This window comes from Leguminivora glycinivorella, chromosome 1 (genome assembly GCF_023078275.1).
Source record: "Leguminivora glycinivorella isolate SPB_JAAS2020 chromosome 1, LegGlyc_1.1, whole genome shotgun sequence".
Classification (NCBI taxonomy): domain Eukaryota; kingdom Metazoa; phylum Arthropoda; class Insecta; order Lepidoptera; family Tortricidae; genus Leguminivora; species Leguminivora glycinivorella.
Window position 1 is genome coordinate 30,128,562 of NC_062971.1, and position 16,163 is coordinate 30,144,724.

Sequence of the window (16,163 nt, forward strand, 5' to 3'; positions counted from 1 at the left end):
ATCGTAATGTACTATTACATAATTATGGTATGTATTGTAAAACGTTGTACGATACATGTACGAATAGAATAAGTATTATAGGTAATTCACTACTCCTGTCGATTTAAAAAACTCTCTTCGTTCGTGTTTTAATCACAACTCGTTTCAAATTTCCCATTTTTCGCACTTGTATCGTAATTTACTATTGATTACTTTACTATTGATTACTATCTATTAGTTAAAATAAAAATTCCATCAAATATATTGCTAAAAAACAACAGACTCGTAACCAAATAACAAAGGTGAATTTTACTGCACATTAGGTATCATTTGACGGCATTTCAATTTTAGATAGGTACTGAATTATTTTTAATCATTTATGAATTATTTTTAATCATTTATTTTAAGTACCTTTATGCCTTTAATTCGAGGTAGACTCATTTAAAAAAAAATGTTAACGTATTTTAGACATCTTCTATACATTAGCCTAGCGTTTTTCAAAATCGGAGTTGGCAACACTGACGCCGAAGTGATTTGTCAACGCGTCTTGTGTTAATTTTTTTGCGGTTATCTATCACATCACAGATCTAACAACTTACAAGTTCAATGGAGTAAGTGATCGAATCTTTAAAAACATGGGAGTTGGAGAACTTAATACGAAAATTCACCAGTAAGTACAATGTATTTTTTTCATTATTTAGTCAAGTTGCTAATGACACGAGGCCAATAGCTTGCTGGGCTGCGGCCCCGGCCGATAATGGATGCAATCTCGTAATAATACACTATTAAATTTCTTGTCTATAAAATACACATTTAAGTTGGCTCAATTTTCGTTGAACGTCCGGCATGTGCTTTCGCGGCGCGAGCCGATTTAGACTTGGTATGGTAACTATAGTTCCGTCAAAATGAGAGAGACCGGAATTATTTTTGCCAGGGAGAGAATTGCGAGGGGATCTTTAGCCCGAGTCAAAATCGGGCGCAATCGCCCGTTTGAGTGAGTTTTGATAGTGATTCTGTTGTGTATTTTCTTATAGTTGGATAGTTTCTAACAAAGCGTTGCATATTTTCCAGCCCCGGAATCGGACGCTAATAAAACCATGTTCCGATGGTAATAGGCGACGCCCAGCGTGCCCGGGTGTTGAAATAAGTGCAAAACTGCTCTCCGCTCGCCTTTTGTCCACCAACGGTAAATTGTACATTCTTTAAAAACCTTGTCAAATTGTCACTTAGGTTATGTGTAATTCCAAATTAGCAGTAGGTCGTTTCACAGAACGCGTTGACGTTCGGAATTCGAATTCCGGGGCAATTCCCCTGTCCTACGGGCGATCCAAGTCTCACGGACGCCGTCTTTGGAATTTTACTTAAAGACTGGTATACACATTTCAGGGTTCACGCCGCGTCGCCTAATCCTCGCGCCGGTCGCCAGCATTCCCCGCTGTGTTCCGGTAACCTACAGGCGGCAAGCTGACGCTGCCGTCATCCACACGACACCATCTCTGAGGCGGCTGACGTGGCAGTCGTGGTGGTCTGAGGCGGCTGACGTAGCACGTTTGAGGTTAGACCTTTCCAATCACTCTTATCTACATCATCGAACCGGCATAATTATGGTTCTGGCACCCTCCGTGTTACTATACCTTTTATTTTAATATCCGCCGTACACCGTTTCTACCCGTAGTTTTAACTCAAGAGTTCGCTGATCCACGTTTGTTCCCTTAAATAATTTAAAACCTTAGTCTCATGTTCAAGTGTAGCTAGCCCTCGGCTCTGTAAACTTAGTAAATTAGAGAGTAATTTCATAATATAAGGCAAGGCTCAGTGGAGTCCTTTGTAATAGATTAATTAACAGAGAAATAATTACCTTTTGCCCTTAAGAGTTGTTTCAATTTTAAATCTTGTCTGCTAGCATAATGGCCCCCAATTATAGATATTGTAGCAATATTGAAAAATATTAACTTTGAGTTAAAAAAAGATGTAATACGGTTCCTCTAGGGCCAAATATTTTTCCACGCTGTTCATAATTTTGTAGTATGGTATGTGATATTAATTGTATCATTCATTTCCAGACCCTGATGGATTTTTCTGAGTTTAACATAAGCACAGACCTAATAGTTATAGAAACTTCAGAAAAGGAAAACTTGTCCTCGGAAAAGGAAAATGTGCCATCTGCAATTGCTGAGAAGAAAGCAGAGCCCAGTTATAATTCCAGGGTAAGCAGTTTCTAACAGACTTCTTTACCTAGAAGGAGGAGGTTCTGTATTTTATTGTAAAAAACATTATAAGAATTTCAATTCAATAAATGAATACTGCATAGGCAGACCAACATACCAGAGAGAGATTTTATTCCAACCATTTTTGAAGTAACATACTCATCTTATCACAATAATATTTTTAATATAACTGCATTGTTAGGCAAGATACCGGGCTGGCCTAGCGAGTAGTGACTAAGTGACCGTCCCTACTAAGCCGCAGTTCTGGGTTCGAATCCCGGTAAGGACATTTATTTGTGTGATGAGCACAGGTATGTTCCTGAGAATCCTGAGTCATGGATGTTTTTTATTTATATAATTATTTGTTTATTAATTATATCGTTGTCTGAGTACCCACATCACAAGCCTTCTTGAGCTTACTGTGGGACCCAGTCAATCTGTGTAAGAATGTCCTATTACATTAATTAATTTATTTATTATTATGATACATTATACTGTGAGTGTATAGGTTATGACTGTAATTAATTGTATTATAATTATATTAATTAAAGAGGCAAATGAAAAGTAAAGTTTCTAAATATTTTTCAGATTGTGGAAAAGTCATTGGACTCTGCATCACTATTTTGAAAATATTCTGCTCTCAAAAAACCACAAGGATATTCTTTGGTAAATATAATAACATTAACTAGCTAAGTCACTTTTTACTATGTAACTTTAAAATAATTATTATATGTATAACTGAATACTGCATTCGTTTCTTTTTACTTTTTGTTTTTAATTGTTTGTTTTATCATTCCAGCGGCTTAACGACTTCAAAAGCACATGAAATTTACTAGGACAATTTGTTTCTAAATTTTCCATCAATGAAAATAAATCTTCAGGAACAGCTGAAATACAAAAAGTCGAACTTACTGCACTTACCAATTGTAAGTATATGATAAAATTGATAAAGCAGATGTTGTCTATGTTAAAATAGTTAGTTTCACCACACCGACTGGCAAAGGCTCTCTTTAGTCTTCAAAAACAGATAGCAAAACTGCATTTTGTCCACAAGAGTGCAAAGAAATTTCATACAAATTTTAACTGGATGTCTCAAGCTTGATAGATTTGATTTAGTTAGATGTTTTACAGTTAATATTTTGTTTGTGTCGGTGTAGTGTAAAATTTTGTATTTCACTCGGTGGCAAAGTTTGTTTAACCTTCGTGCCCTTCGTGGCTCGTTTCAGTTGCCCCACTGTTCACTTACCCGCATTGATCTTTCCTTATATTATATCGTTTGTAATAATATTTTACTAACTAGTCCCATTTTTATAGCGCCCTATGAGGAAACAACGAATATAGCCGGATTTCTCACCATTCCATTTTTGCTGAACACTGCGGCAGTCCGCCAAAAGAAGAAGCGAGGTTCCGGTGCAAGTCAAAATTGGAAGCCCAGTAAAATGGAAGTAAGGGAAGGTTTCATAAAGCATATCCGCTCTAGTGTAGAAATTAGCCAGACCATCGAACTTCGCATAGCCACACTTCAAAAAATAGGATTGTCATGCCAGCCATACATAATTGTTGTGGGTGAGTCTCTTGAAAAAATCGAATCATTTCTAGTTGTTGTCAGCAGATCGATAATCTATGAAAGACAGTCCATTATGAACGCAGTAGATACGTGCTACAAAATATATAATACAATGAAAATATAATACATTGTACTTACTGGTGAACTCTGGTATTAAGACGATACAGGAGTGATCTATTCTCCATACAAACGCTCTCGACTATTTCCTCCCTGGTTTTTCAAGATACAGCAATGATTTTTTTCAAGACAGATTATAATAATTTTTATCTGTGTCGGACCGTTTTGATCTTTTGAGATTCCATCGAAAATTTTCAAAAACGGTGTTATTGATTATGGCGTAAAAAAGGTGTGGTATTCAAAATTGGTAACAATTAGCCACAAAAACTGAACGGTCCGACACTGATTATTTCATTGTTATTCAGATTCTCAAATTTAGTTACGATTGACTTAATTTTGAAGGGGGAAACAGTCGAGAGCGGAACCTCGATTTTAAAGATTTTTTCGCAATATTTTTTAACTGAGTTCTTAATGGACATTTTTTTCGATAAATCTAGTTAATAACACTTGTATATTAAATTTGAATTCCCAAATTGAAAGGGGGGCTCCTTTCCATTTTAGCATTTTCGCTCCTGTAGCGTCTTAAGTTCTCCAACTCCCATGTTTTTAAAATTTCGATTTCTTCCTCCATTGAACTTGTAAGTTGTTAGGTTAGCTGTGATGTGATAACCGCCGCAAGAAAAAAACTATTTATTCTAAGTAGGTAGTAGTAGTAGGTGCCAAGTATATTATGAATAAATGTAATTTTTTTATAACTTTTGTTTTATTTATGGCGTTATTCATAAACGCATCACCAGCCTGAATTAGATATGAATCGTTTTATGTTATCTGTCAAGTTAACGTATGTATTTGTAAATAGGTATAAAACATAATTTGTCTAATTCAGTCCCGTGGTGTTTTATGACAATTATCAATAAGGGGTTGTTGTCTTAGTAAATGAGACAAAGTAAGTCATAGTACAATTGAACATGAATGATAGTACTGAACAAGCTTCTCAGTTGAAATGTATAACAAAACAAAGATTCAAATTGAACAATATCATAGTTCACTCTCACAAAGTGTGTATATCGATGTAATCATGTCCTTAATTGAACTTATTTGGTTTTAATGGTTACTACAGTAATGCCTCATGTTAATATTGACCTACATCTTGGTTGAATCGATTAAACAATTCATGTTCAAATAGAAAAATATCTTAGTTCAGTCTCACAAGGTGCGTAAGTAGATGTAATCATGTTCTTAGTTGAACTTATTCGGATTAAATAGTTAATACAGTAATGCTTCATGTTAATATTGACAGATGTCTTAGTTGAATTGATTAAACAATTAATATTCAAATTGACCAATATCTTAGTTCAGACTCACAAGGTTCGTAAGTAGATGTAATCATGTTCTTAGTTGAATTTATTTAGGTCAAATAATTAATACAATCATTCTCCATGTTAATATTGAGCAACGTCATAGTTGAACTAACTGGTTTGCGTTAGTTGATACAGTTACGTATCATGATAATAATTATCAAGTGCTTAGTTGAACTTACTAAGGTAATTTAGTTCGCCTAATTATTTTTCATGTAATTATTGAACAAGATCTTAATTGTCTCAGTTACGTTGCAAAAGTAAGAGCAATCAAAATTACCTTATTCCATTTGTCTAAGATTCATGTGGACCGTTTTCGCTAGTCTGATACGATCACCTTTCTATCTCAGTGATAAGGTTCAATTTAGTATGGTAAAAAATGTAATTGCGCTGTCCCCTGTAAAGTCTTTGAGCCAGACTACATTTCTGCGGCGCTTCGCATCGCAGAAATGCCATTCGGCTATGGAGTCTGCTTTCCTAATGTCGCTGTATTTTATTCAAAAATTAACATATAGCTCTATCTAGTTCAGCGTAAGCTGTGCTCGTATTATTACGGGCCTCTGTGAGTGGGATAATGACTTTCGGACAAATAAGTGGCTAAGACGGGTAATTTAGAAGTTTCTCGAGCCAGCAAGGCTCGAAGCCAGGAGCATAATTCAGATATCACATCTTGATAATGGTCTACATCATTTTGATACGACCTTGGAGATCGCTCACTTTGGTTGAAATGAAATGAAGTGTGTTTCTCCAGAAACTTCTGAAAACTGTATTTCCGGACCGATACGATTTTCAAAGCTTTAAAGGCCGGAAACGCACCTCCAACGCTTCTAGTGTTTCGGGTATCCATGGGGGGCAGCGATCGCTTACCATCAGGTGACCTGTCTGCTCGTTTAACTCCTATCGCATAAAAAAAAGTGAGATCGTACGTAGGAAACACACATCCGTCCCATCTGGGGTTTCGTGTATGGGCGGCGGTGATCGCTTAACATCAGGCGAACAGTCTCATTAAAAAAAATTGAAAAACCTCATCACGCCTGCATTTATCACTCTTATCAATAAAAAATACAGTGAAATACAATTAACATTGGGTCGACCAAAAGATCGCAGGATTTATAAAGGTTCACTGTGGAAATACAGATTTTTGATGGCGGCATCGTGTTGAACATGAACTTTAACAAGAAATGCACACTCCATAATTCCAGGCACAAAATACATACAGGTATTTTTGATATTACCTCGTACTTTTATAAAAAAAATATAACTTTTTGCATACTTTTACTCATAAGTGTTACTACTACCTATTAGTGGAAACTTCATTGGCTTATGATCCACCTAAATGTATGATTTAAATATGTATTATATAATGCTGTTTGTTTTCTTTAATAAAGAAAATAAAAAATATATTTAAATGTTTATTAGTATACGCCCTACGGAACATATTTTCATATGTTTTAACCAATAAAAAATACTACTTTTATTTTTTCATACAAAATAATTCATTGAATTACTAGTACGACTAACTGTCAATTATAATAGTTCCGCGGCTTCGAGACGTCAAATACTTAGGGGCACGCAATATATTGCTGCTCAATATTACGCTCTGGCAGTTAGGACCAAACTCAAAAATACACCCTGTATATAATTTCCGGGTAAGAGATCCTCTGAACTTTTACCTGGAACTGCACTGCTTTCTGGCGAAATTGTTTAGACATGTGTCCAAAAAGCGAGCTTGGTGCGGTGCCCTAAATCTGATACAAAATGTCTGACCACAGGTCTGATCTTTTTTATTTTACAATGTGATAATGCTGTTACGCATACCCCCATTGATTTCGGGGGTTATGTGGGACTCTCATCTCCCATACCCTTCTCTTGTTGAGAAAGGGGGGAAACGTCCTACCCACTAAACCCACATCGGTTTAGCCTGCACTGTCGTGTAGGGGAAGTCTAGAGATCACTAGCATTCTGCCTTGAAACAACAGGTCTGACCTACCGAAACCGTTCCGATAGGGTTTTGAAGTGAAATTTATCGGTTGAGATATATCGGTTGACCATAGGTCACCGCTAATCTTCCGGTGATAGTATTGCGTGGGCCACGAACAAAATCGTGCAACATGGCCTTAATATTTAATAGTCACCGGCAAAAAGATGTGATGATTTCTGAACCTTGTCACTTTTAATAGTTTGACAATTTCGTATGACATTTCAAACAAGACGTTAATATGACAAGGTACAGAAATCATCACTTTTCTCTGCAGCTGAATGAGGTGTTTTAATTATATCATACCTACACAGTAATCCAACCTATTGTGTAAGAAAGAAATACAAAAGTTTGCGGCGCATGTAAAGTGAAATAAATAAAACGAAGCTTAACGTTCTCAGTCCATTGCGCTAAAAATAACTTCCGTCCCTTTTTATTTTTACGTGTCGGATAAGGATAGATGGAGTTAGCTGGACTGAAATGGTGTTGTTTTGCTAGGTGAGGGTTGCAGTTGTCATTGCAATCTCTGGCAGAGTACGGGCGATTCGAAAGTTCAGGATGCTTTATTTGGGCATTATGCATTATGAGAATAAAAACTCAACATCACTTGATGTTAAAAAATTCATAGTGATTTTAATCGCAAGTTTAATCAAAAAGTGACACTAAACTAAGAAGTTTTGCTGGCAATTTTCTACGACTCAAGCTCTCTTGAGTCTCTACTCTGGACCGCCTTGGCAGCTAATGGCAAGCTGATTTGGCGTAGACACTAGATTTTACGAAAACGACCGCCATCTGATCTTCCAACCCAGTGGATAAACTAGGTCTACTGGCATAGGCTAGCATCCTATACTTAAAATGAAATATTTTATGCAGTGCACGAAATAAAGCACCACATAATTATAAGAGAAATATGGACAGTAGTTATGTATAAGCATAATTTCTATTTAATAAGTCAAAGAGAAGAAACGAATTAACCTTGATGTCACTCCTCAGTATTTCATAGTAATTCCATATTAGCAAATCGTTTTGACAGTTCTTAAAAAGAAGCTGATATGACTCGTAACAGAAAACTAACCTATTGTCCGGTTTCCTCACAATGTTTTACTTCGCCGAAAAATAACTGGCGAATATCAAATGACATTTTGCGCAAAACTCATTGGTGCTCGCCAGTGTTTGATCCCGCGACCTCCGGATTGAAATTCTCAATTTCTTGCCGCTAGCTCACTAAGCGTTTCTAACGACTGTTGTTTAGTACAAAAATAATAAATCGACCGTGTTGCCTATCCTCACTCGCGCAGCCAACACGAATACGCAGCAGGATTTAAAAGACATGTTTACGGCGTCTAGTGTCCCGCAATTTTTCAACGGCGACTTTTCCTGTCCGTGGTAACAATCCGTTGCACGGAATCGCGACGAAAATTCTGGCCGAGTCGAAACAACCAGTTTACAGTAAATTTTAAAGGAGTTGTCGTTTCCCACCTTTGTCTCGTATGTTTTTATTGCATTGAACTAAAAATTTTGATTGCATGATAGATTTTGAATTTGCATTTATCATTATCATTTAGGTAAGTTCCGCTACTTCCGTTGTTGAGCTTATGTTTAATGTATAATATTATCTCAGGCACTAATGAAGCATTATTTCGTGTCGAAACCCCTATTAAAGCAAACTAAACATTTGAGCTTTATACAGGTAATTGGAACATCAAATTATTTGCGTTGTAAAATTAGTGCACTAGAAAACCTCAACTTGATTTCAGAGAATTATTATGATCTACCGCAATTATAAAAGCATAATATTCCAACAGTAGATGAGCAATATCCTATGAAATACATCAAATTAAACTTTTCCTTTTATTTAGGTAAATGTACCCGTGTTCGACACGCTAATACCCAACAGATGACACCCTTCTGTCACATTTGACAAAGACTTTTGAAAGTGGCTACAGGGAAACTACCGAGCACTGTTTCTTTTACTTTATTCCAACTGCAGCAATTACCCTGGAAGACTTTAAGTAGGAAGATATACGGACAATTTGTAGTTGCTATTTGAAATGGGAATAAGAGAAATAAAAGCGGGTTTAAGCGGAACGGGCTATCCGAGTGGCGTGCACTAATCACGAACGTACTTAATGTATCGCTTAGACCGAATGGTCTAGAGCTGTTGTTTCTATCGCTTACATCGGCTTTAAAACATCTACGTTTTTAATTTTAAGGTCCGAGAAAATAGCGTTTTTATTGGAGTTAGTGAGATATTCTAAACTAAAGGGAAATGTTCACAGATGAAGAGCAGAGTACCTATAGTTTACCTTTAGGTACATAAGGACTTTTTTAGAGACAAAAAGTCACGCACATATTATTTTTGCGCACACATTTATTTTTGCTTCCATCCTATATTATTTATATTCAAAATGAAAAGTATAAAATGTTAACTTGGATGTTCTGGCGAAAGCACTATTTCAGTTTCGGATTTTGTACCTGATCAACCTGATAATCTTCTACTTGAATAATTATACTAAGTACCAGCGGTCGATACATTACATAATACCCAATAGATGACACCCAACCTGTCAAATTCTTTGACAATGAAGTCAATTACACTGTCGACCACCTAGATACGCTAGTGTGCGTGAATGCAAAAAATTGCAATATATTGCAGTTTTAACATGATATTAATGAATCGAGACACAGTTGAGCTTAATATTTCCCGGATTGGGTGTACAAACAATCTTCATTCTCTACAAAAAAGGTATTCACTTTTTATCTGGGATCAATAGTTCATGAAATATGGAGGGTGCAAGATGGAAAATAAAGAAATAAACACATTTAGTTAATGTACGGCACGTTTATTCCTATAAGATGCTAATTATTTTCTATCTCTAAAATACTCTCATCACCATCATCGTCGACGGTAACTTCGAAGGAAGCTCCGCGTCGCACCCAACACCCAGTATTGCATCAGCAAAATATGGTTTTCAGAATGGACAACTCAGGTGCCACAGGGTCGTCTGTTGTCACTAGCTTTTGACATGCCATCGTCTCCTCTGGCCCATCCCCATTTAGCAGGTGGGAGGGGGTTGCCAAGCCATTGTTGTACCTACCTGTAAATAAGTAAAAAGATCAAAGTACCTAAGTATTTAGGTCAAATAGAGATTAGTATTGTGAAAAAACTCTATAAGTGTTTGACAACTTGTATAATTAAAGATACCTGCAGGTATACTCTGAACAAGTGCTGCTTCGAAGCTCCTCTGTAGGCCTAACACATGACTGCCGCGAGAGTATGTCGCCGCGAGATAGATGACATGTCTTCTTCTAACTGTATTAATGACATAAGGATGGGTAGTCTATCTCGCGGCGACATACTCTCGCGACAATCATGTGCTAGGCCTACTGGTAGGAGGAAGAGTGGCAAGATCCTGATTTTGGTCTCAACGATGCACTTAGAACAGCCGAGTAGCGATATTTGTTGAAGTTTTGTTCCTCGGCAGGTGCTTGGTAACCTTGGTATTCTGAAAACCATATTTTGCCGATGCAAGACTGGGTGTGGGTGCAACGCGGCTGCCGAAAAACAGAAATTGCCTGCTCCAGTGTCTGTGGCGTATGCTCGGGTGTATGCACTAACGGAGCCCCCATCGAAGCTACCGTCGACGACGATGATGATGACAGTATTTTAGAGATATGTAGAAGATAATTAGAATTTTATTTAGAGGAATAAACGTGCCGTACATAAACAAATGTGTTTATTTCTTTATTGTCCATCTCCTCCTCTCCATATTTTATGAACTATTGATCCCAGATAAAAAGTGTGATTGCTTTTTTGTAGAGAATTTTATGAAGATTACTTGTGTCTTAGAACATTTTTTGCTATGTGACACAGTTTAAGAGCTATTCACGAAAAACTAAAAAAGGACCTTTACACGCCCCTCCACCCGTTATCTCCACCCCTACCCCCCAGTACTCTGAGTATGTGGATTAAGACACCATTCCCTACAACTATGCCAAAATTCGCTTAATACACGAGTTATTTCCCCTGACAGGCAGTTAAAAGTGTAAAGTAAGACTTTTAGAAAAAATGGTGATAATTTGCAAACTGTGCACAGTAACGCCATCCTATAGTGTGTGCTCGGGACATCCACAATTCCACACTGTCGAGCTAGTACTTTTACGTTACCATTACCACATTTCAGACAATAATTTTAAAAGATGGCCTTTCAGTTAAACCCTCGTACATCATGTGTTCATGTATGCTTGAGACGTACATTAAGATGTATTAACTGAGATAATGCCCGTCAGTCAGTTCTGGACCGCTTGTCTGCAGACGTGACGCGGATGCCGCCTAGAACTAATTTAACTGAAATATATTATCATTGTACAGTTCACAACCATAATTATTATTCCCGAATAAATATTGAAGAATAAGGCAACACGAGTATTCAATATCTGTGTAAGGTGTTCCCAATATTTATTTGTTTATTAATTTATTTGTTTGTTATATTTAGTCAGCCCACGATAATTTTGCAACGGTAACGTTATCATTTCATTAAAGTTTGACGTTTAAAATAGAGGCTGTCTAAATTGTTACAACTTATCGTGGGCTGATTAAATATAACAAACAAATCATTATTCAATTGTAATGTATTAGGTTTCTAGAAAAGGTTCTGCAGTGCTATGGCATTTTAGACAAAATCATGAACTAAAATGCATAATCCCTAAATCCACTCAATTGAAATCAGAAACAGAATGCAGAAAACAGCAATATCAATCAAAATATTTGGACAAAGGGATTTCATCGTCGTGGAATCCGGTGATTAGCCAAACTTTCAGGTGGAATATTAGATCCCATTTCATTTTTTAACTTTTATGTCAACATCGTGCTAGTTTAAATCAATTACCAGTTTTGGTCGAATTGGGGCGGCGGCTCAGCGAGAGAGGCCATGACCCTCGTTCCGGGTCTTCTCTGATGCAAAGGCTGTTTATCGCAATTCAGCGTGGGAACGCATCGAGTGTGATGGGCACCTTTGCATCTGAGAGGGCCCGGAACGAGTTTTGTGAATAGAATTTTAGTTTTATAGTAATGTTTGTTTTAATAGAGTAGTATTATATTAATTTGTATTTTTAAGTTAGTTTTACATGTACCGAGGTCTTTTGAATAAATATATTTCCTTTTTTTTATCTATAAAAAAAAACCAAGAGCGGGAAAACTATAACAAAAACACTTTCGTGCCATTTCTGCTAGAAATAAAGCACTTGACTTAATTCTGGTAATAATACCAGCAATTTAAGTCTGTGGCAATTATTACTACTGTTAATATCCGACGGAAGACCAGCGGCGGTCCATCCACACTGACACCAGGCTGAGTCGCGACCATTTCCTGGCTAGTACGCATACCTAATATACCTATTACTCGTATTGTAATGTTATGCGTAAGTCTGTAATTTTCTACGGCGCCCCCGAACTGCAATTCAAACGTATACGAAAAATCCTAACAAAAAGGCGAAGGGGCGCCCCTTTTTATTCAGCGCCCTGGGCGGTCGCCCTACCGCGCGCTACCCTAACGCCGCCACTGGTCTGATCTGTAGTGTTTTTAATGCCTGTAATAAAATTATTTCCTCGTAATATTTTAATTACATTCTATTCTAACGAGCTTGAATAATGTGGCGAGGCGACTTCAATATTTTCAACGCGAACCTTGACCTTGATTAAGCACGGTTGGAGTTTCTAGATTAAATTTGTGCCCAATTTAAGTTTCCCTCAATTCGGAAATCACCCGCGAAATCCGTCGCTCGAAAAGTTACCGGCGAAACGTTACGCGTAAGTAATTATTTCCAAATGCGGCCGGAATGTGTTTTGAAGGTAGTTTGGAATTGCTTTGGAAACGGACACGCCAGGCTGGTGACTGGAGTTTTCCCGGCAATTTTGTGGATATAAATATATTTATCAGTGTTTAATTAGAATTTTCGGTGAAGGAAAACATCGTGAGGAAACCGGACTAATCCCAATAAGGCCTAGTTACCCTTCGGGTTGGAAGGTTAGATGGCAGTAGCTTTCGTAAAAACTAGTGCCTACGCCAAATCTTGGGATTAGTTGTCAAAGCGGACCCCAGGCTCCCATGAGCCGTGGCAAATGCCGGGATAACGCAAGGAGGATGATGAATTAGAATTTTAAATATCTGTGAATAATGATATGGACTATTGAACATTTTGAAATACCTACAGGGAAATATTTTGTAAGTACTAGAGAAACTTTGCATATAGTGACTTTTGAGGTCTAATACTTTTACTATAGGACAAATGCTGGAATCGCAAAAATAAATTGGCTGTTTCATAGAAATTAGCGACATCACGTCAGTCAACATTTCAGATCAGCATTGGTTCCATAGTAAAAGTTGTGCATTTTATGACCCCAAAAGTCACCATGCAAAGTTTAAAATCATTATGAATCCATACTTACTAATATTATAAATGGGAAAGTGTGTGTGTGTGTCTGTTCGTTTGTCCGTCTTTCACGGCAAAATGGATCGACGAATTGACGTGATTTTTTAAGTGGAGATAATTGAAGGGATGGAGAGTGACATAGGCTACTTTTTGTCTCTTTCTAACGCGAGCGAAGCCGCGGGCAAAAGCTAGTTTTATCATAAACGCAAAGTATACAGAAGCAGAAAATATTTTTCTCAAACATGCAATGAAATATTGTCTTTACGTTCCTTAAAATGGGCTGGGAAGTATCGCTTTTTGGGCGCAACAACTCGAGAGGACTGTAAAGGGATTTCATATTATTTTTCGGGCCTAGGCCTGCAAAGTAACTTTTTTTTATAAAATATTGTCCTTTAGAGCATTTTTTTTTATTTCATTGTATGTTTGAGAAAAGCACTATACATGCCTCGGCGTGAAAACGGATTCCCGGCCTCGTATCCCTATCCGGCCTCGCTCGCACGCTCGCTCGGCCGTATATACCCACTTGGCCGGAAATCCTCATTTTCCCGGCCTCTGATGTAATGTACTATTCTTTTCTCTCTGGACTGCCAGACTAAGATTTCTATTCAACTTCTGAACCAGACCACAAAACAAACACAGTTTTACTTTTATTTTCCACTCGCTCCTGATGTAGTCATTAGCGTAGCGTAGCAATAGCGAATTCAATAGGTATAGGTATATGAAATAATAGACCGGAAAATACTGGTAGGCATGTCAAAACATTTTCCAAGTATTTGAAGTAGAGCGTACTCAAAGCATCTCATTCATTGGAGTGAAGGAACTTTGATCCTTTGACGTGCGGGTTTCTGTAAACAGACAGTATTTATCTTAATTAAATAAGTAGGTACCTTACGTATTTACGTATTTCTTCAATAAATAATCTGTTTGCTTTAGAATTGGGTATTTTATTGCAGTCGCTGTTGTGAAAGAGTAGGTACCTGTACACCTGACAAGGCCTCGCGAATATTTTTATACATAGAGCTGAGCGGAACAAGAAGACTCGTAGTAATATTGGATACCAAACATTTGACGATTATATATCTTTGTGAATAGACTTTAGTGACATACATAATTATTATGTATTAGTATGTTAAAAAACAATGTCAATAATTTTTTTTTTTTAAATCAATAATCGCCAGTCTGTGGTGGTTACAAAGGAAAAAAGTGGGTATGCAATTTGACTGGTTTCCTAGGTTTGATACCTAGACGAGTTTAAAAGGGGAGGTAAAGGTGACATATGGGTTTTTCTCTGGCCTAAAAGCTACATAGAGGGTCAGGGAGAAAAAACTAGGGTTTAAGTTTAGTTTTAAGTTATTTTTCCTTTATTTGTTGATTTTATTGTGTTTAATTTTTTTGTAATTTTATCAAGGATACACGTTGGTTTCTTTTGCTAAAAGTTGCCTTTTTTATGAGAAATGTTATGAATTTTATGGCTTTTTCCGATAGAAACTAAAATTAACTTTCAAATAAGGCCACATAGTCATACTTTTACTTATATAATATTAAGGGTATGACTATGTATCAGTAGGCCACATAGTCATACTTTTACTTATATAATATTAAGGGTATGACTATGTATCAATATGACTATGTGGCCTTATTTGAAAGTTAATTTTAGCCTCTATCGGAAAATGCCATGAAATTCATAACATTTCTCATAAAAAAGGGAATTTTCAGCAAAAGAAACCAACGTCTATCCTTGATAAAATTACAAAAAAATTAAACACAATAAAATCAACAAATAAAAGAAAAAATAACTTAAAACTAAACTTAAACCCTAGTTTTTTTCTCCCCTGACCCTCTGTATAGCTTTTAGGCCAGAGAACAACCCATATGTCACCTTTACCTCCCCTTTTAAACTCGTCTAGGGTATCAAACCTAGGAAACCAGTCAAATTGCATACCCACTTTTTTCCTTTGTAACCACCGCAGACTGGCGATTATTGATTTTAAGAAAATGATTGACATTGTTTCTTAAAGTACCTTAATTGTACTTTCAAATGATACCAATATTGATAGGTTACGATGAATAAGATTAGAGGTATATCTGCTTGAAACGAATTTTGCGCGAGGTGTAATTTGGTAGACGCCGAAATAAATAGTGCGACAAAATATTCGAAAATTACGATCAGGTACATCGTTCGATTTACGGATCTTTTAATTAGGTACGTTTGGGCATGTTGAGCATTTTCGCGCGAAGAATCACCAAAAAAATTTTTGAGGAAGGTCAATTTTATATTTTTCTTACCCAGAATCACGATACCTTTCGATTTAGGATAAAAAACGAAAGCCAAAAAAATGGTCCCAAAATTTTCTATTATCTTGGAAATTTTCCACTTTGTGACCGCTGTACAAAGTGTTTGAAAAATAGTAACGAAGTGGAAAATTACATTTGGGACGCTTTTAGGCCCGCCTAGTAGGGTCGAAAAGGCTCGTGATTCTGAGTAGGAAAAACATTAAATTTACCTATTTTGGAAAAAAAAGTTTTTGAATCTTTTTTCGCGAAAATGCCCGTATTTGAAGGTTCGAACTCTTCGAAGGGTCCTC

At 36.8% G+C, this 16,163-nt stretch overlaps 1 long non-coding RNA gene across 1 annotated transcript; it reads left to right on the forward strand.

The window, feature by feature from the left end:
* Positions 1-384: 384 nt before the first annotated feature.
* Positions 385-3,882, forward strand: LOC125227538. Its single transcript, XR_007177191.1, has 7 exons — positions 385-649; positions 1,051-1,165; positions 1,366-1,534; positions 2,043-2,186; positions 2,775-2,852; positions 2,986-3,112; positions 3,501-3,882. It is a non-coding gene; the product is annotated as an uncharacterized LOC125227538 (long non-coding RNA).
* Positions 3,883-16,163: the final 12,281 nt, after the last annotated feature.